The sequence below is a fragment of the Salmo salar genome, chromosome 02 (assembly GCF_965601325.2).
Source record: "Salmo salar chromosome 02, fSalSal1, whole genome shotgun sequence".
NCBI lineage: Eukaryota > Metazoa > Chordata > Actinopteri > Salmoniformes > Salmonidae > Salmo > Salmo salar.
This window is the reverse complement of record NC_138292.1, coordinates 69,532,462-69,556,470: the sequence shown is the minus strand read 5'-3', so window position 1 is coordinate 69,556,470 and position 24,009 is coordinate 69,532,462. Positions and strand designations below refer to the sequence as shown.

The window sequence follows — 24,009 nt, the reverse complement described above, 5'->3', positions numbered from 1 at the left end:
CTGAAGGGGATGCCCCTGCCACAATGCATGAGTTTTTGAACAAACTCAATGGACAAACTTTAACTGATGAGGATAGAGAGCACTTGGAGAAAGAGATTACATCAGAGGAAATTAGGGAATCCATTTTCAACACTGCTGGGGGAAAATCACCAGGGTTAGACGGATTCCCTATTGATTTCTATCGATCCTTTTTACCCAAACTAATTGAGCCTCTTTGCAGTATGTTTAATTATGCCATAGAGACAGAAAAGCTCCCAGACACACTTGAACAAGCACCGATCACAGTTTTGTTAAAACCTGGGAAAGATCCTCTGCGTTGTGGGTCGTATAGACCAATATCTCTATTGAACACTTCATATAAGATTCTTGTGAAACTCATAGCTCTTAGACTGAATTAGGTTCTTCCGGACATGATTGATATGGACCAAATAGGCTTTGTAAGAAACCGCTCATCTCCTGATAATATCAGTAGATTATTTAATATTATGCGTTATGTAGAGAATGACCAAGAACCTGTAGTGGCGGCTTCATTAGATGTGGAAAAAGCTTTTGACCGCATAGAATGGAACTACCTGTTTGAAATTTTACAGAGGATGGATATTGGAACTAAGTATGTTGGTCTGATTAGATTACTGTACAAATGTCCGGTAGCTCAGATCCTGACTAATGGAAACATTTCCTCACAGTTCTCTCTATCACGTGACATAAGACAGGGTTGTCCCGCTAGTCCTCTCCTTTTTTCTTTGGCTATAGAGCCACTGGCAGAAGCTTTTAGATCTCATCCATCCATCCATGGTGTTCGTATAGGTGGGCGTGAACATCTGGTCTCGCTATATGCCGATGACATTTTACTTTACCTCACTAAACCAGAAATTTCACTCCGAGAATTAGTTGACATCCTGAAAGAATAAGGGATCTTTTCAGGATATAAAATAAACCTATCGAAGAGTATAAGTATGCCTTTTAACAGGGCAGCTATGCAAAACCTAATCTTAGACCAACATATCTTGGATTGCAAATTCCCTCTGAAATGATTAAGACATATCAACTGAACTATACTCCACTTCTCAAAAAGGTTGGGGAAGAATTGGATAGATGGCGGGATTTACCAATTTCTCTTATTGGGCGGGTCAATTGTGTAAAGATGAATATATTACCAAAATTCTTGTACCTTTTTCAAACCTTGCCCTTTCCTATTCCCAAAGTTTTTTTCAAACAACTTAATAGGAAGGTCTCTTCATTTCTGTGGAAAGGGAAACCCCCCAGAGTGAAACTCACTACTTTATGAAAACCATACTCAGAAGGAGGACTCACTCAACCTGACTTCCTGTTGTATTACTGGGCATCTCAGTTAAAGGCTGTGTGGGTATGGCAAGATACAACAAGTTCACCCTCTTGGAGACAGATAGAGGAGTGTCTGACCCCTGCTACATTGGCATCTATACCTTATATTAGCCCACCTAAAGCTTTGCTAGGTCTCATAAACAACCCTTTCATTAAAAACACTTTAAATATATGGATTGAAGTCTGTAAACAAACAGAAGGGCTTAGATCTATATATGAACAAACACCTTTCTATAATAACCCCATCTTACCCAAAGCCCTGAGAGATGGTATTACATTTTCTTGGTTCAACAAAGGAATTAAAACATTTGGTAATCTCTATAGAGAAGGTGAACTACTATCCTTTCAACAACTGGCATCTCATTTTCAGTTACCTCAAGCGCATTTCTTCAAGTACCTACAGGTTAGGCATTACATTGCCACTCAGCAGGGAGGTAAGATTCAGCCCATGAGTAAACCTAGAACTGATAAACTGTGGCTGGAAAGGAAAGGGGTAAAAGGTTTCATTTCCTCCATGTACTCTGGTCTTCAAGCTCTGACGGAATGAAGAACCTCTGAAAGCTTGCATGAAGTGGCATGATGACTTTGGTCTCATTTTTGAGGATGAGAAATGGGGAAAGTTCTTTTTAGATGCTCAGAGTCTTTCATTAAACACAAGGCACAAGTTGATGCAATTCAATATTTTACATAGGGTCTACTTTACACCAGAGAGACTGTATAAGATCAATTCTAAATATTCCACATTTTTGCCCAAGGTGTAAAGCGGGAGTGGGCACACTTATGCATATGTTTTTGTCCTGCCCTGAACTAAGCAATCATTGGAAGGACATTATTCAGATCTTATCACAGGTCACTAATATGATGGTACCACTAGATCCTTCCCTTATTCTTCTTGGAGATGATTCTGCTCTAGCAGTTAATATTGGTAGCAAAACCAGATTCATTAAATTGGCAGTCATTGCAGCCAATAAATGCACAGCTATTATATGGAAGAGTGACACTCCGCCAAGCAAGCAGATGTGGCTAAAAGAACTATCTTCCTATATTCCATCTGAAAGAATAACATACAATTGACGTAATAAACCCTTTGAATGTAGTGATGTCTGGGGGGACTTTCAGCAGGTTCTAGAGACGTCACCTTAGCTGTCTCATTACTACTTCATTCATTAATGTATTATTATTATTTGTTTTTGTGTTGAATAATGTATTTTCTAGCATGGAATGTGTATGTCATTCTGTTTCTTTTTTTGTTGTTAATCAGTGAAGCTAATACCGGTAGAGGGGAGGGAGGGGGGTGTTCCTGTGTTGGGGAGGGAAGGCTTTTGCACGATGTGCCCCCATGTAGCATGGTGTTTTGTGTAGGTGGAAGGAATAACGGGGCATTATCTGTGTCACATTTTGATGAATGTTAAATTGTAAAAAAAGAAATGGCAATAAATATATTGTACAAAAAAAACGAAAACACATATGCTACATGCTGCAGCTATCTTCTCTAACGTGTTTATTAATAAACAAACAAGACATTTCCTGGTTAATAGCAGTAGATTTCTGTCATTCTCTCGCCTGCTGTGAAACACACACACACACACACACACACACACACACACACACACACACACACACACACACACACACACACACACACACACACACACACACACACACACACACACACACACTCGAACTCCCTCTCGTCTGTGGTGCGAAAACACACACACAAGTGGGAAAACACACTGCTAACAAACAATGTAATCAGGTGGGAGGAACGGCGGAGACGAATACATGATTCATCAGAGAGAGGGGGCGGCGGCCCTACCTACATTTCCTGGCTAGAGCGAGTCAAAGGAGAACCACCTCTGGTTCTCAGCCCACAGAATCTATAAACACTGGGCTGTGTCCCAAATGGCACTCTATCACTGTTGACTTGGGCCCACAGTGCACTATAGGGAATAGGGTGCATTTGGGACACAGCCCGGGGCTTTTTCCACAGATGTGACGATAATCCTGATGAAAATGATGTTTCTCCTCCTCCCCTCCCATTCCCTCGTTCTCTCTCCCCTTCATCTGTTTATCCAGTCATAACTACAGTAGCACTGAGACAGACGACTGGTTGGTCCAGTCATAACTACAGTAGCACTGAGACAGACGGCTGGTTGGTCCAGTCATAACTACAGTAGCACTGAGACAGACGGCTGGTTGGTCCAGTCATAACTACAGTAGCACTGAGACAGACGACTGGTTGGTCCAGTCATAACTACAGTAGCACTGAGACAGACGGCTGGTTGGTCCAGTCATAACTACAGTAGCACTGAGACAGACGGCTGGTTGGTCCAGTCATAACTACAGTAGCAGAGACAGACGGCTGGTTGGTCCAGTCATAACTACAGTAGCAGAGACAGACGGCTGGTTGGTCCAGTCATAACTACAGTAGCACTGAGACAGACGACTGGTTGGTCCAGTCATAACTACAGTACCAGAGACAGACGGCTGGTTGGTCCAGTCATAACTACAGTAGCACTGAGACAGACGACTGGTTGGTCCAGTCATAACTACAGTAGCACTGAGACAGACGGCTGGTTGGTCCAGTCATAACTACAGTAGCAGAGACAGACGGCTGGTTGGTCCAGTCATAACTACAGTAGCACTGAGACAGACGGCTGGTTGGTCCAGTCATAACTACAGTAGCACTGAGACAGACGGCTGGTTGGTCCAGTCATAACTACAGTAGCACTGAGACAGACGGCTGGTTGGTCCAGTCATAACTACAGTAGCAGAGACAGACGGCTGGTTGGTCCAGTCATAACTACAGTAGCACTGAGACAGACGGCTGGTTGGTCCAGTCATAACTACAGTAGCACTGAGACAGACGGCTGGTTGGTCCAGTCATAACTACAGTAGCACTGAGACAGACGACTGGTTGGTCCAGTCATAACTACAGTAGCACTGAGACAGACGGCTGGTTGGTCCAGTCATAACTACAGTAGCAGAGACAGACGGCTGGTTGGTCCAGTCATAACTACAGTAGCACTGAGACAGACGGCTGGTTGGTCCAGTCATAACTACAGTAGCACTGAGACAGACGGCTGGTTGGTCCAGTCATAACTACAGTAGCACTGAGACAGATGGCTGGTTGGTCCAGTCATAACTACAGTAGCACTGAGACAGACGGCTGGTTGGTCCAGTCATAACTACAGTAGCAGAGACAGACGGCTGGTTGGTCCAGTCATAACTACAGTAGCACTGAGACAGACGACTGGTTGGTCCAGTCATAACTACAGTAGCACTGAGACAGACGGCTGGTTGGTCCAGTCATAACTACAGTAGCAGAGACAGACGGCTGGTTGGTCCAGTCATAACTACAGTAGCACTGAGACAGACGGCTGGTTGGTCCAGTCATAACTACAGTAGCAGAGACAGACGGCTGGTTGGTCCAGTCATAACTACAGTAGCACTGAGACAGACGGCTGGTTGGTCCAGTCATAACTACAGTAGCACTGAGACAGACGGCTGGTTGGTCCAGTCATAACTACAGTAGCAGAGACAGACGGCTGGTTGGTCCAGTCATAACTACAGTAGCACTGAGACAGACGACTGGTTGGTCCAGTCATAACTACAGTAGCACTGAGACAGACGGCTGGTTGGTCCAGTCATAACTACAGTAGCACTGAGACAGACGGCTGGTTGGTCCAGTCATAACTACAGTAGCACTGAGACAGACGGCTGGTTGGTCCAGTCATAACTACAGTAGCACTGAGACAGACGGCTGGTTGGTCCAGTCATAACTACAGTAGCACTGAGACAGACGGCTGGTTGGTCCAGTCATAACTACAGTAGCACTGAGACAGACGGCTGGTTGGTCCAGTCATAACTACAGTAGCACTGAGACAGACGGCTGGTTGGTCCAGTCATAACTACAGTAGCACTGAGACAGACGGCTGGTTGGTCCAGTCATAACTACAGTAGCACTGAGACAGACGGCTGGTTGGTCCAGTCATAACTACAGTAGCACCGAGACAGACGGCTGGTTGGCAGACAAAATAGAACAGCAGATGCACACTCTAACAAGAAATCTCTCTCTCCATCTCTCTCTCTCTCTCTCTCTTCAACTCTCTCTCTTTATCTCTCTCTTTTTCTCTTCATCTCTCTCTCATCAAGTTCTCATTCTCTTTTTTGTGTGTGTATGGCTGTGAATTGTCTTGGGAGGTGTGAGAGTGTTGTTTATGTGTGTTGGTAGGAGTGTGTTATCTGTGTGACGTGCGAGTGTGACGGTCACACAGTAAATATCCCCTACTTCATAACATCGTCAGAACGGAGGAGGCTTCCAGCTGTCATGAACAACAGAGGGTTCCGGTCATCATGCGGCACATTGAGACGTCAGAAGCAAGTAAGCACTTCATCAGTTAATATCCTCTGCTTCATAACATAGCAATAAGATTTTACACCTGCAAAGTCCCACTGCCCTTCTCTCTTAATTCTCCTTATTAACCTCAATGCAGTCAACCACCCTTCATTACTGTACACTGTATCAACTTCACATAACACCCCTCTGGCCCCACTCAAATGGTATGTTCCGGCCTTGCTGTCTCCATAAACACATATTGAGGGTCAGCCACAGGTCAGAGCCATTCTACTCCCCAGCAGGTGAGTTATGAGGGAGGGGGCACTGTAGGACAGGGCTGTAAGGTGACACTGGGCTGGAATACAAAGGACAGAGAGAGATGGAGGGGGGGGGGGGGGGTAAGGGGAAGAGAGAGAAGCAGTAGAGAGAGAAGCAGTAGAGAGAGAGAGAGAGAGAGAGAGAGAGAGAGAGAGAGAGAGAGAGAGCTGTCAGAGTGTTTGCCAGACAGAGAGGTGGTGGATTCTATTTTAGCCCACTGTGTGTGTGTGTGTGTGTGTGTGTGTGTGTGTGTGTGTGTGTGTGTGTGTGTGTGTGTGTGTGTGTGTGTGTGTGTGTGTGTGTGTGTGTGTGTGTGTGTGGTGTGTGTGTGTGTGTGTGTGTGGCCTGGTAAACTATGCTTGGCCCCCTGACAAGGACAGCACAGTGTCAGAGCCTTATTTAGAAAGAGGGAGCACCCAGGACCTCGCTCTGAGGTCACACACACACAGACAGGCTGATCTCTGTTTGGGCTTTCATAGATGGCCTCACATTCTTGTAAAAATTGTAAACACCACACAAGCCACTCTTGAACTCTGGCAGCTATGTCTCCATGTCTGGCAGAGGAAGAGCGATACTCTTTATGGTTAATGCTAAGCTAAAAACACCACCTACCCATACAGTTATTTAATAAAGTGGAGGATAGAAAATAGCCAAACATGCCCTTAACCAACAATGCAGTTCATGAAATAGAGTTAAGAAAATATTTACTAAGTAAACTAAAGTAAAAAAATCTAATCAAGTAACACAAGAAGATTACATAACAATAACGAGGCTATATACATACAGGGGGTACCGGTACTGAATCAATGACCCCGCACAACCCCCTATACAGGTTAGTTGAGGTCATTTGTACATGTAGGTAGGGGTAAAGTGACTATGCATGAATAATAAACAGCAAGTAGCAGCAGTATAAAACCAATGGGGGGGATATCAATGTAAATAGTCTGGGTGGCCATTTGATTCATGTTTCAGCAGTCTTATGGCTTGGGGGTAGAAGCTGTTAAGAAGCCTCTTGGACCTAGACTTGGCGCTCCAGTACCGCTTGCCGTGTGATAGTAGAGAGAACAGTCTATGACTTGGGTGACTGGAGTCTTTGACAATTTTTTGGGGCCTTCTTCTGACACCGCCTGGTATATATTCAGAACCAAAAACGTGAGTGTCTTGATTGTTGACCAATGACCAGTCATCAGCTTTGGCACGCAAATCTGGCATATCCAGACTAGTGACCAGAAATAACTTGATTCATTTCCTCAAGTTTTGCCTGGAAAAAACAGATTAGGCCTACATTTATATTATCCATATTAAATACCATTTAGCGATCTACTACTGACTCCTACTGCCAGAACAATTATAGCGTACCTGGCGATTTGATTGATCATTTTAATATATCAGAAAGGCCTAGTTTGGCTTTTTGCTACATGTCTAAAGATAAGCAGCCTGTAACATCACACTACCTTCAATACTACGAGATGAAGATGAAATATTCTGGGAAATGGATTCCGATATTTGTGAGGAAGAACAGGGCCACCTGGCTGGCAACGAGCACTCCTCAGGCAGGCTGCCCTCCACCTGGCTGGCAACGAGCACTCCTCAGGTAGGCTGCCCTCCACCTGGCTGGCAACGAGCACTCCTCAGGTAGGCTGCCCTCCACCTGGCTGGCAACGAGCACTCCTCAGGTAGGCTGCCCTCCACCTGGCTGGCAACGAGCACTCCTCAGGTAGGCTGCCCTCCACCTGGCTGGCAACGAGCACTCCTCAGGTAGGCTGCCCTCCACCTGGCTGGCAACGAGCACTCCTCAGGTAGGCTGCCCTCCACCTGGCTGGCAACGAGCACTCCTCAGGTAGGCTGCCCTCCACCTGGCTGGCAACGAGCACTCCTCAGGTAGGCTGCCCTCCACCTGGCTGGCAACGAGCACTCCTCAGGTAGGCTGCCCTCCACCTGGCTGGCAACGAGCACTCCTCAGGTAGGCTGCCCTCCACCTGGCTGGCAACGAGCACTCCTCAGGTAGGCTGCCCTCCACCTGGCTGGCAACGAGCACTCCTCAGGCAGGCTGCCCTCCACCTGGCTGGCAACGAGCACTCCTCAGGTAGGCTGCCCTCCACCTGGCTGGCAACGAGCACTCCTCAGGCAGGCTGCCCTCCACCTGGCTGGCAACGAGCACTCCTCAGGTAGGCTGCCCTCCACCTGGCTGGCAACGAGCACTCCTCAGGCAGGCTGCCCTCCACCTGGCTGGCAACAAGCACTCCTCAGGCAGGCTGCCCTCCACCTGGCTGGCAACGAGCACTCCTCAGGCAGGCTGCCCTCCACCTGGCTGGCAACAAGCACTCCTCAGGTAGGCTGCCCTCCACCTGGCTGGCAACGAGCACTCCTCAGGTAGGCTGCCCTCCACCTGGCTGGCAACGAGCACTCCTCAGGTAGGCTGCCCTCCACCTGGCTGGCAACGAGCACTCCTCAGGTAGGCTGCCCTCCACCTGGCTGGCAACGAGCACTCCTCAGGCAGGCTGCCCTCCACCTGGCTGGCAACGAGCACTCCTCAGGCAGGCTGCCCTCCACCTGGCTGGCAACGAGCACTCCTCAGGCAGGCTGCCCTCCACCTGGCTGGCAACGAGCACTCCTCAGGTAGGCTGCCCTCCACCTGGCTGGCAACGAGCACTCCTCAGGTAGGCTGCCCTCCACCTGGCTGGCAACGAGCACTCCTCAGGCAGGCTGCCCTCCACCTGGCTGGCAACGAGCACTCCTCAGGCAGGCTGCCCTCCACCTGGCTGGCAATGAGCACTCCTCAGGTAGGCTGCCCTTCAAAGTGATGGCGAACCTGCAACCCCTACTCTCTGGTGATATACATCCCTACTTATTGGCTGCTAACATGAATTACTTTCAGCTCCAAATGCAGGTGTAAAACGCGGTTTCTTCCGTAGGCTATCTTGCGTTTTTGAAAATGCATCATCGTGTATGTCTGTAATGACAGGCTACATTTGCCCAGCGATTGTGCCGCATGTTCGCACCCCCCCCCCCCCCCTTTTTGGGGGTCGCGGGTCAAAAAGTTTGAAAATGAATGGGATACATGACAGCAGCAATAAATGAATTGTGTTGGTGATAACACAGCATTTATTCCAGTTCAAAATAGTTTTGCTAAATATTTGGCAGTTTTCCCCTCTTCTTGTAATAATTGCTCAACGAGTCTGTGAGTGGTCTGTGCACGGACCTGCTTCCAGGGAACCACGTGCTGCTCTGCTCTACCAAGACAGCTGCATTACCTATCTATGACCAAATGAATTGATCTGAACATTTCAAGAACCTACTTTACCACACACTTCATCTTGGTAGAGGGCCCAGCGTGGCATGAATTTAAACGTGCAATCCAGCTGTCAAACATTGTGTGTGTGTGTGTGTGTGTGTGTGTGAGTGTGTGCGTGCGTGTGTGTGCTTGCTAAAGAGGATGGAGAATTCAACCCCTGTGGATTAGAGTGGACGAAAACACATGCTCAGATCTCTCTTTTCCTCTCTCTCCCTCCCTCGTATCCCCCTTCTTCTCTGTAGTCATTCCAGGCAGAGGATCCAGGGATTGTGTTGGCAGAGGGAGATTGGTACGCTTGTCCATGTGTGTTTGTGTGTGTGTATACGTGTGTGTATACGTGTGTGGATATGTGTGTGTGTGTGTGTGTGTGTGTGTGTGTGTGTGTGTGTGTGTGTGTGTGTGTGTGTGTGTGTGTGTGTGTGTGTGTGTGTGTGTGTGTGTGTGTGTGTGAATAGCATGAAGTGGCTCCAAGTCTTCTAGATACTGTTTGGTGTTTTTCCAGTCTAATGGCTAAGGTGAGGATTGAGGAGAGATCTTTCACACATGGTTGATAAATGGTTTAATGTGAAGTCGCCTGTAGTTTGGCTGGCTACTCATGGTCTATTTTAGAGCCAGTGGTGATTACAGGAGGACACAGCTGTTGAAGGAGTGATAGAAAGAGGGTGAAAAGAGGAATACAGGAAGGAGGGGAAGAAAGGAGGAGGGAGAGAGAGAGAGAGGTGTGTTAGAGAAAGGGATAGAATCTGATCCTTATCAAGAGGGGAGGAGGGGTGGAGTGAGAGAGGCAAGAGTGGGGAAGAGAGAGACGCAGGAGGGATGAAGAGAGAGAGGCAAGAGTGGGGAAGAGAGAGAGGCAGGAGGGATGAAGAGAGAGAGGCAGGAGGGATGAAGAGAGAGAGGCAGGAGGGATGAAGAGAGAGGCAGGAGGGGGGAAGAGAGAGAAGCAGGGCAGGTGAAGAGAGAGGCAGGGCAGGTGAAGAGAGAGAGAGCAGGGCGGGTGAAGAGAGAGAGGCTGGGGGGGTGAAGAGAGAGAGGCAGGGCAGGTGAAGAGAGAGAGGCAGGTGGGGTGAAGAGAGAGAGGCAGGAGGGGTGAAGAGAGAGAGACAGGAAGGGACGAGAAGATGAGGGAGAAAAAGAGTGGAGGAGGAAAGGGGGTCGGAGAGGAAGACAGGGAGGCAGAGAAGGAGAGAAGGAGAGAATAAGAGAAGGAGAGGGTGTATTCAGACACCAATCTGCAGTGCGAGTCCACCAGAGCCCAGTTATTCAAAAAGATGGTACTCTGCGAGACGAGATATTTATAAACTAATATGATCTCTCTCTCCCCCTCTCTCTCTTTCTGATCTCTCTCACCCTTTCTCTCTTTCGCTTTCACTTTTTCTTTCTACCTCTCTTTCATCCTCTCTTTATCGCTTATCCCCCCTCTCTCTAACTCTCTCTTGTTTCCCTTGATACTTGCTCTCTCCATATTCTCTCTGATTTCCTTCATTCTATTTGTTGAGTGTCAAGTCAAATGGCTCTATGGTTATGCCATCAGAGAAGGCTTTCCTGTCAAATGGCTCTATGGTTATGCCATCAGAGAAGGCTTTCCTGTCAAATGGCTCTACTGTTATGCCATCAGAGAAGGTTTTACTGTCAAATGGCTCTACTGTTATGATATCAGAGAACGTGTTGCCCCCCCCCCCCCCACTCTCTGTCACATTTGCATTTCCTGTTTTCGGCTTTCAGTGGAAGCGAAGGTCAAACAAGGCCACCAACTAAGCAACGCTGTGCCAGAGCCTCATTTAGACTGGGTGAGCACCGAGAACCTAGTCCTCCTCTCTCTTAGGACACACACACATACACACACAGTCTTGGACAGCTAACCCAAAACCCTAACCCTAACCCTTTACCCAAAAACCTAACCTTAAACCTAACCCTAAACCTAACCCTAGCTCCTAACCCTAACCCTAGCTCCTAACCCTAAACCTAACCCTAACCTTAAACCTAACCCTAAACCTAATCCTAGCTCCTAACCCTAAACCTAGCTCCTAACCCTGAACCTAACCCTAGCTCCTAACCCTAACCTTAGCTCCTAACCATAACCCTAAACCTAACCCTAACCCTAGCTCCTAACATAACCCTAAACCTAACCCTAGCTCCTAACCATAACCCTAAACCTAACCCTAGCTCCTAACCCTAACCTTAGCTCCTAACCATAACCCTAAACCTAACCCTAGCTCCTAACCATAACCCTAAACCTAACCCTAGCTCCTAACCCTAACCCTAACCTTAGCTCCTAACCATAACCCTAAACCTAACCCTAGCTCCTAACCCTGAACCTAACCCTAGCTCCTAACCCTAACCTTAGCTCCTAACCATAACCCTAAACCTAACCCTAACCCTAGCTCCTAACATAACCCTAAACCTAACCCTAGCTCCTAACCATAACCCTAAACCTAACCCTAGCTCCTAACCCTAACCTTAGCTCCTAACCATAACCCTAAACCTAACCCTAGCTCCTAACCCTAACCTTAGCTCCTAACCATAACCCTAAACCTAACCCTAGCTCCTAACCATAACCCTAAACCTAACCCTAGCTCCTAACACTAACCCTAACCTTAGCTCCTAACCATAACCCTAAACCTAACCCTAGCTCCTAACCCTGAACCTAACCCTAGCTCCTAACCCTAACCTTAGCTCCTAACCATAACCCTAAACCTAACCCTAACCCTAGCTCCTAACATAACCCTAAACCTAACCCTAGCTCCTAACCATAACCCTAAACCTAACCCTAGCTCCTAACCCTAACCTTAGCTCCTAACCATAACCCTAAACCTAACCCTAGCTCCTAACCCTAACCCTAACCTTAGCTCCTAACCATAACCCTAAACCTAACCCTAGCTCCTAACCCAAACCCTAAACCTAACCCTAGCTCCTAACCCTAAACATAACCCTAAAACTAACCCCACTAATTCTAACCTTAACCCTATACCCCTAGAAATAGCATTTAACCTCATGGGGACTAACAAAATGTCCCCAGTTGGTCAAATTTGTGTTTGTTTACTATTCTTGTGGAGTGACACACACACACACACTCTCCCCTTTCTCTACTGTGGTGCAACAGCTGTGGTCTTCAGTGTCAGCACTGCCGCTGGATCGTTGGCAGACCTTCAGAGCGAACCAACCAACCAGGCTACATCAGATACCTCCGCCTCAGTTAGTGAACCGTTCCCAAGGGGTGTATCTCAATAGTCTTTGTTTGCTTCCTCTCCTTGTCTCCTCATCTCCTCTCCTTGATGATCTACATCGATGTGAAAAGACTAGTCTCTGCATTGAATTTACAGACCCAATCGTGTTCAATGATGTTAGGAGGAAAGGATACATTTTGAAAGTGAGATAGACCCTTGAGAAACGACTGAGTGTGTATTTGTATTTACTATGTATGCCCATCAGCAGCTACTCTTCCTGGGGTCCAGCAACATTAAGGCAGTTATAAAGCGATGCTGTGCTGCTATTTTCATTGACGTGGCCAAAGCTTTTGATACGGTAGACCAGTGGTTCCCAAACTTTTTGTAGTCCCGTACCCCTTCAAACATTCAACCTCCAGCTGCCTACCCCTTCAAACATTCAACCTCCAGCTGCCTACCCCTTCAAACATTCAACCTCCAGCTGCCTACCCCTTCAAACATTCAACCTCCAGCTGCCTACCCCTTCAAACATTCAACCTCCAGCTGCCTACCCCTTCAAACATTCAACCTCCAGCTGCCTACCCCTTCAAACATTCAACCTCCAGCTGCCTACCCCTTCAAACATTCAACCTCCAGCTGCGTACCCCCTCTAGCACCAGGGTCAGCGCACTCTCAAATGTCGTTTTTTTGCCATCATTGTAAGCCTGCCACACACACACTATACGATACATTTATTAAACATAAGAATGAGTGTGAGTTTGTCACAACCTGGCTCATGGGAAGTGACAAAGAGCTCTTATAGGACAAGGGCACAAATAATAATATAATCATAATCAATCATTTAGATCTTTATTTAGCCATCTTACATATAAAACTTTATTTGTTAATTGAAAATTGTGAATAACTCACCACAGGTTAATGAGAAGGGTGTGCTTGAAAGGATATACAGTCTGTGCCTGTATTTAGTTTTCATGCTAGTGAGGGCCGAGAATCCACTCTCACATATGTACGTGGTTACAAAGGGCATCAGTGTCTTAACAGCGTGATTTTCCAAGGCAGTACACTCTGAGCACAGCCCAATCCAGAAATCTGGTAGAGGCTTATGATTAAATTCCATTTTCACAGAACTGCTTGTTGCAATTTCTCTTGTTCAGATATCGGTACGTGGACTGGAGGCAGGGCATGAAAGGAATAACGAATCCAGTTGTTTGTGTCGTCCATTTCGGGAAAGTACCTGCGTAATTGCGCACCCAACTCACTCAGGTGCTTCGCTATATCAAATTTGACATTGTCCGTAAGCTTGAGTTCATTTGCACACAAACAAAAGAGACAATGATGGAAAGACCTGTGTGTTGTCCTTGTTAATGCAGACATTGAAGAGCTCCAACTTCTTAATCGTAGCCTCAGTTTTGTCCAGCACATTGAATATAGTTGCGGAGAGTCCCTGTTATCGTAGATTCAGATCATTCAGGCGAGGAAAAACATCACCTAGATAGGCCAGTCGTGTGAGAAACTCGTCCTCGTGCAAGCGGTCAGACAAGTGAAAATTATGGTCAGTAAAGAAAACTTTAAGCTCGTCTCTCAATTTAAAAAAAACGAATCAATACTTTGCCCCTTGATAACCAGCGCACTTCTTTCTGTATGTTGTAAAAGCGTTACATTGTCGCTGCCCATATCATTGCATAGTGCAGAAAATACACAAGAGTTCAGGGGCCTTGCTTTAAACAAAGTTAACCATTTTCACTGTAGTGTCCAAAATGTTTTTCAAGCTGTCAAGCATTCCTTTGGCAGCAAGAGCCTCTTGGTGGATGCTGCAGTGTACCCAAGTAGCATCGAGAGCAACTGCTTGCACACGTTACCACTGGACTATGTCTCCCTGTCATGGCTTTTGCGCCATCAGTACAGCTACCAACATATCTTGACCACCAAAGTCCATTTGATGCCACAAAGCTGTCCAGTACTTAAAAAATATCCTCTCTTGTTGTTCTGGTTTCCAGTGGTTTGCAGAAGATGTCTTCCTTAATTGACCCCCCATAAATGTAACGGGCATATACCAGGAGCTGTGCCAGGCCCGCCACGTCTGTTGACTCATCCAGCTGCAACGCATATAATTCACTGGCTTGTATGCGAAGCAGTAATTGTTTCAAAACATCTCCTGCCATGTCAGTGATGCGTCGTGAAACAGTGTTGTTTGATGAAGGCATTGTCTGTATAGTTTTTGGGGCTTTTCCCCCAGCATTGTCCCAGCCATATCCACGGCAGCAGAAAGAATGAAGTCCTCCACAATAGTATGGGGCTTGCCTGTCCTAGCCACTCGGTAACTCACCATATAAAACGTTTTTAGCCCATTCTTATTAATTGTATCTGTTGCTTTAATACATTTCTTACTACTCAAAAGTCATCTTAATTCTCGCTCAAAACACTCCTGTGGCTTATTTTTCAAATTGGCATGTTTTGTTTGTAAATGTCTGCTCAAGAGTGAAAAGAAAAACTTAAATGTGAATGGCATTTTTATTTGGAGTACCCACGATGGCAGTTTGGGAATACCTGCGGCAGACGATTCCATTCTTGAGGGCCGGTTAAGATGTATTGGTGTCTCGGAGGGGTCTTTGGCCTGGTTTGCTAACCGCTTCTCTCAAAGGGTGCAGTGTATAAAGTCAGAAAACCTGCTGTCTCAGTCACTGCCTGTCACCAAGGGAGTATCCCAAGGCTCGATCCTAGGCCCCACGCTCTTCTCAATTTACATCAACAACATAGCTTAGGCAGTAGGAAGCTCTCTCATCCATTTATATGCAGATGATACAGTCTTATACTCAGCTGGCCCCTCCCCGGATTTTGTGTTAAATGGTCTACAACAAAGCTTTCTTAGTGTCCAAGAAGCTTTCTCTACCCTTAACCTTGTTCTGAACACCTCCAAAGCAAAGGTCATGTGATTTGGTAAGAAGAATACCCCTCTTCCTACAGGTGTTATTACTACCTCTGAGGGTTTAGAGCTTGAGGTAGTCACCTCATACAAGTACTTAGGAGTATGGCTAGACGGTGCACTGTCCTTCTCTCAGCACATATCAAAGCTGCAGGCTAAAGTTAAATCTAGACTTGGTTTCCTCTATCGTAAACGCTCCTGTTTCACTCCAGCTGCCAAACTAACCCTGATTCAGACGACCATCCTACCCATGCTAGATTACGGAGACATAATTTATAGATCGGCAGGGAAGGGTGCTCTCGAGTGGCTAGATGTTCTTTACCATTCGGCCATCAGATTTGCCACCAATGCTCCTTATAGGACACATCACTGCACTCTATACTCCTCTGTAAACTGGTCATCTCTGTAAGACCCACTGATTGATGCTTCTTTATAAACCCCTCTTAGGCCTCACTCCCCCCTATCTGAGATATCTACTGCAGCCCTCATCCTCCACATACAACACCCGTTCTGCCAGTCACATTCTGTTAAAGGTCCCCAAAGCACACACATCCCTGGGTCGCTCCTCTTTTCAGTTCGCTGCAGCTAGCGACTGGAACGAGCTGCAACAAACACTCAAACTGGACAGTTTTATCTCAATCTTTTCATTCAAAGACTCAATCATGGAATGTGCCCAATAATGTTTGTACCATGTTTTGTGCTGTTACCATGTTGTGTTGCTACCATGTTGTTGTTATGTTGTGTTGCTACCATGCTGTGTTGTCATGTGTTGCTACCTTGCTATGTTGTTGTCTTAGGTCTCTCTTTATGTAGTGTTGTCTCTCTTGTCGTGACGTGTGTTTTGTCCTATATTTACATTGTGTTTATTTTTAATGTTTAATCCCAGGTCCCCGTCCCTACAGGAGGCCTTTTGCCTTTTGGTAGGCCGTCATCGTGAATCAGAATTTGTTCTTAACTGACTTGCCTAGTTAAATAAAGTTTTAAAAAAAATACATTTAAAAAACAATGTCAAACATTACAATACATTCACAACACACTAAGTGTGTGCCCTCAGGAGCCTTCTCCACTACCACATATACACAACACATAATCCATGTGTACGTGTGTGTACAGTGCGTATGTTATCTTGTGTGTGTATGCATGTGTCTGTGCCTATGTTTGTGTCGCTTCACAGTCCCCGCTGTTCCATAAGGTGTATTTTATCTGTTTTTTAAATCTAATTTTACTGCTTGCATCAGTTACTTGATGTGGAATAGAGTTCCCTCTTTGTGGCACCTGACCACACGACTTAACAGTAGTCCAAGTGAGACAAAACTAGGGCCTGTAGGACCTGCCTTGTTGATAGTGCTGTTAAGGCAGAGCAGCGATTTATTATGGACAGACTTCTCTCCATCTTCAATCAAATCAAATCTTATTGGTCACATACATGTGTTTAGCAGATGTTATTGCGGGTTTAGCTTTAACGCTTGTGTTTCTAGCTCCGACAGTGCAGTAATATCTAACAAGTAATAACTAACAATTTCACAACATATACCCAATACACACAAATCTAAGTAAAGGAATGGAATTAAGAATATATAAATATTTGGGCGAACAATGTCGGAGCGGCATAGACTAAGATACAGTAGAATAGAATAGAATACAGTATATACATATGAGATGAGTAAGGCAAAATATGTAAACATTATTAAAGTGACCAGTGTTCCATTATTAAAGTGGCCAGGGATTTCACGTCTATGTATATAGGGCAGCAGCCTCTCTGTGTTAGTGATGGCTGTTTAACAGTCTGATGGCCTTGAGATAGAAGCTGTTTTTCAGTCTCTCGGTCCCAGCTTTGATGCACCTGTACTGACCTCGCCTTCTAAATGATAGCGGGGTGAACAGGCAGTGGCTCGGGTGGTTGTTGTCCTTGATGATCTTTTTGGCCTTCCTGTGACATCGGGTGGTGTAGGTGTCCCGGAGGGCAGGTAGTTTGCCCTCGGTGAAGCACCACTCTCTGGAGAGCCACCCTCTGGAGAGCCCTGCGGTTGCAGGAGGTGATACAGCCCGACAGGATGCTCTCAATTGTGCATCTGTAAAAGTTTGTGATGGTTTTAGGTGCCAAGACACATTTCTTCAGCCTCCTGAGGTTGAAGAGGCGCTGTTGCGCCTTCTTCACAACACTGTCTGTGTGGGTGGACCATTTTAGTTTGTCAGTGATGTGTACACTGAAGAACTTGAAGCTTTCCACCTTCTCCACTGCGGTCCCTTCGATGTGGATAGGGGGGTGCTCCCTCTGCGGCTTCCTGAAGTCCACGATCAGCTCCTTTGTTTTCTTGGCGTTGAGTGAGAGGTTGTTTTCCTGGAACCACACTCCCAGGGCCCTCACCTCCTCCCTGCAGGCTGTCTCATCATTGTTGGTAATCAGGCCTACTACTGTTGTGTCATCTGCAGACTTGATGATTGAGTTGGAGGCATGCGTGGCCACACAGACATGGGTGAACAGGGAGTACAGGAGGGGGCTGAGCACACACCCTTGTGGGCCCCCTGTGTTGAGGATCAGCGAAGTGGAGGTATTGTTTCTTACCTTCACCACCTGGGGGCGGCCCGTCAGGAAGTCCAGGACCCAGTTGCACAGGGCGGGGTTCAGACCCAGGGCCCCAAGCTTAATGATGAGTTTGGAGGGTACTATGGTGTTGAATGCTGAGCTATAACAGCATTCTTCATAGGTATTCCTCTTGTCCAGATGGGATAGGGCAGTGTGCAGTGCAATTGCATCATCTGTGGATCTATTGGGGAGGTAAGCAAATTGAAGCGGGTCTAGGGTGTCAGGTAAGGTAGAGGTGATATGATCCTTGACTAGTCTCTCAAAGCACTTCATGATGACAGAAGTGAGTGCTATGGGGCGATAGTCATTTAGCTCAGTTACCTTTGATTTCTTGGGTACAGGAACAATGGTGGCCATCTTGAAGCATGTGGGGACAGCAGACTGGGATAGGATGAGATTGAATATTTCCATAAACACTCCAGCCAACTGGTCTGTGCATGCTCTGAGGATACGGCTAGGGATGCCGTCTGGGCCGGCAGCCTTTTGAAGGTTAACACGCTTAAATGTCTTACTCGCGTCGGCCACGGAAAAGGAGAGCCCACAGTCCTTGGTAGTGGGCCGCGTCGGTGGCACTGTGTTATCCTTTGTTGTCCGTGATTGTCTGTAGACCCTGCCACATACGTCTTGTGTCTGAGCTGTTGAATTGCGACTCCACTTTGTCTCTATACTGACGTTTTGTTTGTTTGATTGCCTTACGGAGGGAATAACTACACTGTTTGTATTCGTCCATATTCCCAGTCGCCTTGCCATGGTTAAATGCGCTGGGTTTGCTGGCATCTATCCACGGTTTCTGGTTAGGGTAGGTTTTAATAGTCACAGTGGGTAGAACATCTCCTATACACTTCCTGATAAACTCAGTCGCCGTATCAGTGTATTCGTCAATGTTATTCTCGGAGGCTACCCGGAACATATCCCAGTCTGCGTGATCAAAACAATGTTGAAGCATGGATTCCGATTGGTCAGACCAGGGTACTTTCTGTTTGAGTTTCTGCCTATAAGAAAGGAGGTAGCAAAATAGAGTCGTGACCAGATTTGCAGAAGGTAGGGCGGGGGAGGGCCTCGTAGGTATCCTGGAAGTTTGAGAAGCAGTGGTCGAGTGTTTTAGCAGCGCGAGTACCACACTCAATGTGTTGATAGAACTTCGCTAGTGTTTTTCTCAAATTTTGCCGCTCTGATATCCAAAAGTTCTTCCCGGCTCTATGTAATAACACAAAAAAATTCTGGGTTAATATTGTAAGAAATAACATATAAAAAAACGAAATACTGCAAAGTTGCCTAGGAGCTAGAAGCAGGGCTACCCTATCTGTCAGCGCCAGCTACTGTTGTATCAATGTTTTTACCATGACAGTTTACAATCCAGGGTTACTCCAAGCAGTTTAGTCACCTCAACTTGCTCAATTTCCACATAATTTCCAGATGTGCAACACACACACAGACCCACAGAGACCCACAGACACACACACACACACACACACACACACACACACACACACACACACCACACACACACACACACACACACACACACACACACACACACACACACACACACACACACACACACACACACACACGCACCACCCAGCGACCACTAGTTCACAACGCATAACTCACAACTAATTTGGATTCTTCAGATACCTCAGCCTCAGTCAGGGAACCGTTCCCAAGGGGTGTATCTCTATAGTCCTGGTTTACTTCCTCTCCTTGTCTCCTTTCCTTCACCTAAACTGATGTATTCACAGACCCAGTCATGTTAGCTTGAACGAGGAACACAGCCATCATCTTGATATCAGATGAAGATGAGGAAGCTGCAATTGACTATTAAGATACACCCCTTGAGAAATGATTTTGTGAGTTGTTTCACATGAGCAAGTGCAACCCACACACAGCGACACACACACATACCCACACACCCAGGGAACATACCCACACACCCATTCCGACAACTAACACAACTCCCGGGCTAGCCGCAAAGTAAATGGAGATGGATCAACCAATCGTCACTCCATCCTTAGACATCCCTCTAGCAATATGAAGAAACAACAAGGCCTTAGGCATGCCGACCAAATTGTGTATGTCTGTAACTGTCTTCTCTCTCTCTCTCTCTCACACACACACACACACACACACACACACACACACACACACACGCACACAATCAAATCAAATGTTTTTGGTCACATACACATATTTAGCAGATGTTATTGTGGGTGTAGCGAAATGCTTGTAAAATGTGTAGGTACAAGGTTTTCCCCCACATGAGCTTCTAATGGATTATTATGATTAGTCTCATAATGGTAAAGGTCAGGGTTGGTGAGGATAAGCTGATCCTAGATCAGATCTATGCTATATCTGAAGGGACAACTGCTTCCTGAAGCCCTTTACTACTGCTGGTTTAGGTAGGCTGTTATAATGGGACTTGACAGTCTGTTATTCTCTAGGCCCTACATCTGCATTCACTGCACAGGCCTACACTCTTAGAAAAAAAGGGTTCCAAAAGGGTTCTTCTCATGTCCCCATAGGAGAACCTTTTTGGTTCCGGCACAACCCTTTTGGGTTCGAGGTAGAACCCTTTTAGGTGTTCTACATTGAAGCCAAAATGATTTTACATGGAACCAAAAAGGATTCAAAAGGTTCTCCTATGAGGATAGCCGAATAGCCCTTTAAGGTTCTGGATAACACCTTTTTTCTAAGTGTATAAACCAAACAACATGGTCTGAATTGGATGTTTCTATCACTGCAGAATGTAACACTGCATCTCTACTGTAGCAAGTGAAGTGAATGTAATTCTGCATCTGCAGACACGATAACAACCAAAAACAAAACCTAATAGGGCTTTCTCGGGATACGACTGTCTTGTCATGTCAGCTCTCAAGAAGTAAAGAATAATCTGAATTCTGGAACGTCACCTAATATTCAAGATCATAATCGCACGCTAATATTTTTTGGGGGAATGGACAGAGAATACAATTCTGAACCAGCTTGCATTCAGATCGTACTTATTTTGGTTGTGGTTGCTAAGACCATAGGCTAATAGATTATTATAACAATATTCATCATCATCAAATTCATCACCAATATCATGTCCCTATATCTTGGCCTTACCCCCAACTTGGCCTACATATAGGATACACATGCCGCGTTCAAAACAACTGGGAACTCGGAAATCTTCGGCTTCCGACTCAAGTGCGTTCCAGACAACTGGGAACTCGGGGGAAAAAACGAGCTCCGACTCGTTTTGAACGGTCATCCAACTCAGAATTGACCTAAAGATAACGGATGTCATGATTTAACCTATTTTTCAAAGTTCCCAGTTGTCGTGAAAACACCAACACACACACACACACACAGACACCCATCTACATTGCAGTCATACAAGTGCATTATGACAGACCAGGGGTCTTTGAAAATGCACGTCACTGGCCGATATTCCCCTCTATATTTCCCCACAAGAAAAGGAAAGGCTTTCCTTACCCATCGCCTGTGTTTGAGGTCTCTAGATGCAGATAATCATGTCAGATATGTATCCGTTCTGTTCGTCGGTCACCGTGTTGAAAAAAAGCAATCTATGCCATTCCAATCCCGTTACCAGAGCCTCCGTTATCAGCCTGGGTGCGCAGATCAGACAGAGAACCCAGCCAGGGTCTCCCGTAATTCCCCCGTTACATATGTATCTTATCAAACAGCTGCATAGTTTCTCGACGCTGCGCTGCGGCGGTGTTTTGCATCAGGGAGAGAGTGTAGGCTAGTATCCTACGGTTTCTCCCTGTATCTTGCGACGAAGGGGGCTGCCTGCTAGGCTGCAGTGCCTGGGATAGCTGAACGACCACGAATCCCGTGGTCCCGTTGGTACGTCTCCGTTTGTTCAGTCGATGGCAGCCAGCAGGTTCAATCTACCGTTATCCCGGGCAGTGCGCGCCGCATTCGAATACTAGCCACTAACCGATATCTACCGTTGTTCTGTATCTAATGGGAGCATCCGAGAAGAAAAAACGATTTCGGTGGTGGTGCTGCTGCTGCGCGTGAGGCACGGTCCTCTCTAGCGGGAGATCTGACAAATGGTGCAGAAGAAGATATATCCATCCCGATCCCAGTTGGCTCGAATCGAAATGATGAGGGAAACAGGACCCGCGCTGTTATCTTACCCGGTTTTACACCGATTTTGACGTGTTTATGACTCGTCGCTAGCGCTTTCTCCTTTCACTGTTCCGTTATCTGTAAAGCAGCCCCTCTTCCTTCTCTCTCTCTCTCGCTCTCTCTCTCTCTCTCTCTCGTGTGAGCCCCGGCCAACAACAGATCTCGAGCTGCACGGAATATGACGCCTTTCCGCTCATATGAAGAGGACAAGCAACACACCCGTCTCTCTTTCCCCCGTGTCCTTACTTTTCATTTCTCTCTTTCTCTCTGGTGGGTGAAATTAGTAGCAGGGGAGAAAGGGATGGGGGCCGCACGAGACGGCAGCTCCTCCCCGTGCTTGGGTTTGCTTATCACAGGACCGAGCGGGTGAAAGAGAATAAAGGAAAATATGTGTATTGTATATTTAGCTTGCTTTGGCAATGTAAACATATGTATCCCAGGCAGGTAAAGCACTTTGAATTGAGTGGACGACAAGGGGTGCTCGTGGGGGCGAAATAAAGGCGAAATTGTAGAGAGAGCGATGGCGGAGCGCCATAATGTAGGTATTCAAAATGTGTCATTCCTCCACTGTCGTGATACGATGTTTTGACGCACATCAGGCCAACACACTCCTTCTCTCTCTGCGCCAATGTAGCGGTATAAAATAATGGTACCGTTGCAATGTAAACACAATGTAAACACACATCTTGTTTCACTGACACCCCCCCCCCCCCCCGTAGCAAGGAACGCCCTCGTAGTATCCACCATATCCGTTTTAATACAATAGGCCTACAATATAATGGTGGAATTGTCTGTGCAGTCAGCCTGTTTTGAGGATTGGTTGTAAATCGGGGTTTTAACTATGTTTAAATTCATGTCTTGAATCCACAACGGCACTGCAAATTAGACCGTTGCCGATGACTGAGTCGGGACATTGTAAAGTAATAGCCTATTTTGCTGTTTAAAGAGAAAGAGAGCGCGACAGAGAGAGCTTGTTTCCCTTGAGATGGGTCTGAGTCTCAGAACTGAATTCATGGGGGGAGGGGGTCACAGAAACATGCTAAGGAAAAAGAGCTCTGCCTGTGGGACGAGGACATACATTACTCACACGTTTAACGCCCCAGAACTAAAGCTAAAGACAACCAATATATTTCTGAAAAAAGTAAAAACGCTCCTTTCTACATCTTTAGACTATGGTGATAGAAATATATACATTGTTTGGGATGTTTATAGACAATAAACAGGCGGATCGATCAATCCCGATTGCTTTTATTGTAAGCAACACATTTTGATAGATGAAATAATTATTCATACATCTAATCAACAATCGAGACCGGAATCTCAACCCTGCACCTGACACTACAGGCCCTACCTTCATGAATAATTCATTCTAAACAAATATATATATATTGCTCCAGAGAAATAACTGACATTGAATGTTCCATTCCTCAACTCGCTTTCATCATAACATTGTAACTACCGTGTTCTAAACAGTGTTCCAAATGGCACCCTATTCCCTTTATATTCCCTATATAGTGCACTAATTTTAGTAAAAAGTAGTGCACTATATAGGGAATAGGCTGCTATTTGGGACAGACAAGACATATGCCTTAAGCTACTTATTTAAAGAGGGTTGACAAAGAAGAGTTGTGTGTAAAGTGTGAGGACTTCCTAAATCTGACACTGAATGGGGCTGTAGCTCAAGGCACAAACGTCAGTTCACCTGCTTGTTGAAAGGTGGTCTGCTGAATGAAGGATTATACCTATTGTCAATTTTTATTTCTTTCCTTCCTTCATTCATTCCTTCCTTCTTTCCCTCTAAAAGACAGCTTAGCCTGTCTATCTTTTCTCCTTTTTCTCTCTTCCTCAGAGGTACAGTCACTTAGTTTCCTCAGTCAGATTCTGCCCCATGAAATCAAT

The 24,009-nt window shown here is 46.1% G+C and overlaps 1 protein-coding gene across 1 annotated transcript in view; it reads right to left on the bottom strand.

Annotated features, from left to right (window-relative positions):
* LOC106590617 (beta-1,4-mannosyl-glycoprotein 4-beta-N-acetylglucosaminyltransferase) overlaps positions 1-22,393 on the bottom strand; it is a 73,598-nt gene extending 51,205 nt beyond the window's left edge. Inside the window, exon 1 of the mRNA XM_014181747.3 lies at positions 21,448-22,393. The gene's annotated coding sequence lies outside the window, so the exon portion shown is untranslated. The remainder of the gene's footprint in view (positions 1-21,447) is intronic.
* Between the last annotated feature and the right edge of the window lie 1,616 nt (positions 22,394-24,009).